Source organism: Homarus americanus, unplaced genomic scaffold, assembly GCF_018991925.1.
Source record: "Homarus americanus isolate GMGI-L3 unplaced genomic scaffold, GMGI_Hamer_2.0 scaffold59495, whole genome shotgun sequence".
In the NCBI taxonomy this organism is placed as follows: domain Eukaryota; kingdom Metazoa; phylum Arthropoda; class Malacostraca; order Decapoda; family Nephropidae; genus Homarus; species Homarus americanus.
Window position 1 is genome coordinate 1,028,605 of NW_024732415.1, and position 3,730 is coordinate 1,032,334.

A 3,730-nucleotide genomic window follows, 5' to 3' on the forward strand; every position below is an offset into this window, starting at 1 on the left:
GAGTGGGAGGAGAGAGTGGAGGGAGAGTGTGGGAGAGTGTGAGGGATAGGTAGATAGACAGACAGATAGGCAGATGGATATTAGAGAGAGAGAGAGAGAGAGAGCGATAAAGATAGAGACTGAAAGAGAAAGAGAGTGGAAGAGATAAAGAGCTAAACAGATCCAGAGCTCTTAACCAACACGCACACACACACACACACACACACACACACACACATACACACACACACACACACACACACTTACCGTCCTGTTACCAATGTTCCGTACACGACAGTTCAACACGGCCGTCTTGCCCAGCAGACCTGTCACGTTGGCCGACTCGCTGAGGTCAACACGAGGCCGATTGACCTCCTGCCAACCTCCTCTTACTGTCCTCTCCTCCACCACCGACACCACCAGCTCTGTTGGAGGGAGAGAGAGGGAGGGAGTGTGAGAGAGAGGGAGAGAGTGTGAGAGAGAGGGAGGGAGTGTGAGAGGGTTAGGTTAGGTATGGTGAAAGAGGGAGGGAGGTGAGAGAGAGAGAGAGAGAATGTCTACACACACACACACACACACATACGCATTGTACACAAACGTTTAGTAATACAATTTTGTAAAAGAAAAAAGAAACGTTTCCTGGTATGTAATTGTGATGGGCAGTTGAGTATATGTTTGGTACACAGCTTTGTCGCGTGAGATGACTCTCTCTCTCTCTCTCTCTCTCTCAGCATTCCCCCAAAACAAGAAGAAATTTAATAGGCTAATCCAAACGAATAGCGTTACATTAAATACCCTGAACACAATTATAACTTTCACCTAACTAATTACACCTTGACCCTTACCTTAATTATCTACCTGTGAAGGATTACCTGAAGATTAGACACCTCCTAGCTTATTGCACCTGATGATTAACCAGCCTAATGCTATACCTGGCGGGATTAGGTTATGTTATGTTAGCGTTAGTTTAGGATAGGTTAGGTTAGGTTGGGATAGGTTAGGTTAGGTTGGATAGGTTAGGTTAGGTTGGGATAGGTTAGGTTTTGTTGGGATAGGTTAGGTTAGGTTGGGATAGGTTAGGTTAGGTTGGGATAGGTTAGGTTAGGTTAACGATAGTGTGGTTACTCTTCAGGGGGAGAAAATAAACTAGGGTATTTAATCTTCTGGTAATACCGTGTAATATTCTAACTTGTCTGACAGTAATAAATTATGGCTGGAGGGAGGGGGGTGGGGAGGTGGGAGACGAGGGGAGCGGAAGGAGGGGTGATAGGAGGGTGGCTGGGGAAGAGGAGGAAGGCCGGGAAGAGAGAAAGAGAGGCTATTCCGCTAATTAAACAAGCCATTAATTTCGTTTATTATAGTTCCAGCAGACAGAATGAGACCTCGTAAACTTTCATACGATTTAATCCCATAATTTAAGATATATTACATAAAAAAATACATTGACTTATAATAAAAAACCCTCCCTCACCCCCCCAAAAAAGTCCATAAATATAAGATTAAAAATTACGTTCAGAATCAACCTTAACTAGATACGTTCACTTTGTCTCAGTTAAATGACGTAAGTTAATATGCTGTAAGAGAACATTAACACGTGAATCGATTTTAACTTGTGTTTTGGTGTTAAGTGAACGTGGTTAGTTAAGTTAAAATCTGTGTAAACTGTTTTGATATTTTTTGTTAGGTTTTGTGATTTTGTTTATCGTAAGTCGGTTGTTTAAGTGTTTTTTTATATCTTAACTTATGAGGAATTAATTATCGTATGAACCTTTGTTTGTTTACCTACAGCCTTTATATATTCAGTAAATACTACTTTATATTTATCCGTGCCTATTAGTGTAAAATATATCCCTATTAATGACTCTATTGATAATTTTGGGGCTCTTATATTATAATACCAATATTAATATGTAAACGGCACGGGGAAATAGGGCCAATAAATGCTAATTGAAATGTATTAAGGTCTATTAGTGTCTATAAACTCATTCTATTAACAATAACACGTAAATATATCTGGGACAGTAATGTTGTTGGTTTATTACCGAATATGAGTGTCTGACCGGCTCTAAAGTGCCCCGTGTGAGTCGCTAAGGATTCTGTAAAGTTGAGTTTAGTCACCAGTAGTGTGAGATGGTCGACCTTACCGGAGCCCAGGACGGGGAGCAGCACAGCCAACAACAGCGTCGAGAATGGCATTGTCTTCACCAGTTCAGTGTTCTGTAACTAAACAAAAATCAGGTTAAAAAAAGGGATTTAAATTATAAATAACTAAATATGTAAAATATTGACAAATTTCGAAAAAAATACACCTAAAAAATTCGCAATTGCGTCAAAAATTTACCAAAAAACGTAAAATAAAAATAAATTCCAAAAAAACCAACACTTATTACATAGACTTTAATGAATAAAAAAGTGAAAAACATCGGAAATAACGAATTGAAAATGACTGGGCACCAAATGTTAAGTTTCCACCACATGAGCAGCTGTGAACGCTTGTTTACATGGCAGGTCAGAGGGGCTACGGGCTTAAACCATTTATAAAAGATATGAACCAACCTGACCTAACACTGGCGCTCGCTCTATCTCTGTTTGACCTCTCTTGTTATCAGGTAGCTAGAACTCTCATCAACATTCCTCACTCACACAGTCTCTGGTGCCCAACACCGAGATTCACCAAGGCTCGTACGGTAAATTTTTCCCCTTATTAAATAAATGATAATCGTCCCTCTGGTTATGCGACAAAGTGAGAATGTGATTACCTGAAGATTAGACACCCCAGCTAATTTTACCTGTTGATTGAATGCCATCTAAGGTGACATGATCTAACCTAATGTAACCTAACCTAACCAACCTAACTTAATCTAACCTAACCTAACCTAACCTAACTGCTCAAATATCCCTACGTTAGATTTCCTCCCAAACTAACGATGCCAGAACGTATCTAACTGCCTCGTTTAAGCTACAACACGAAAGATAGATTATCAAAGTTTCTGCTAAATTCTCCCATTGCCAAGAGATGTGAGGTAACATTTAATTGAGTCACCTAAGCTGCCACACACACATAAATGGCAGGTAATTTGTACTGAGATTTTACCGTAATTATATGCATTTCTTTATCCCCAGTTTAGGGTAAAGAATATTAGAGAATCCACCTTTGTGTCGTAGCTAATGAACCAGCTAGATACGTTCTCACATCTCCAATTAAGAGAAAAATTTAACCTATGCACCTTTGAGATTACAGCTTTGTCTCATAATCTAAATACATCAGTTAGATACGTTCTCATATGACATTTACGTGGAAAATATTAACGCAGGAACCTTTAAGAATCCATCTTTGAGTCGTAGTTTAAGTGGGCTAATTAGATACGTTCTTACACCTCCAATTAGGATTTGTTTTAACTTACGCATATTTCAGAATCTACCTTTGTATATACTCAATTCAATACGTTCTCACATCTCCAATTAAGACATTTTAACTTACGCACATTTCAGAACCAATTCACTGCGTTATCACACCTCCAATTAAGAGGATTTTATTACCTTACGCACCTGTGAGACTCAGCAGGTAGGAATGGTCATAACACAGACCTTGTGTCATTATGCCACTCTACATTACTGAATTAAATTATGGAAATTGCACTCGGGTATAGCACTTTATTGACGTTGAGTGTTACTAGGGTGGAGTTTGTTTGTGTGTATGGGGTGGGGTAAATGTATTATTACTACCATTACCACCACTATCACCATCATT

The 3,730-nt window shown here is 39.2% G+C and overlaps 1 long non-coding RNA gene across 1 annotated transcript in view; it reads right to left on the bottom strand.

Annotated features, from left to right (window-relative positions):
- Positions 1 to 249: 249 nt before the first annotated feature.
- The window catches only part of LOC121868540, a 5,117-nt gene continuing 1,636 nt past the window's right edge, over positions 250 to 3,730 (bottom strand). Inside the window, exons 2-3 of the long non-coding RNA XR_006089418.1 lie at positions 2,124 to 2,202; positions 250 to 404 (exon numbers count right to left, since the gene is read on the bottom strand). This is a non-coding gene — a long non-coding RNA (uncharacterized LOC121868540). The remainder of the gene's footprint in view (positions 405 to 2,123; positions 2,203 to 3,730) is intronic.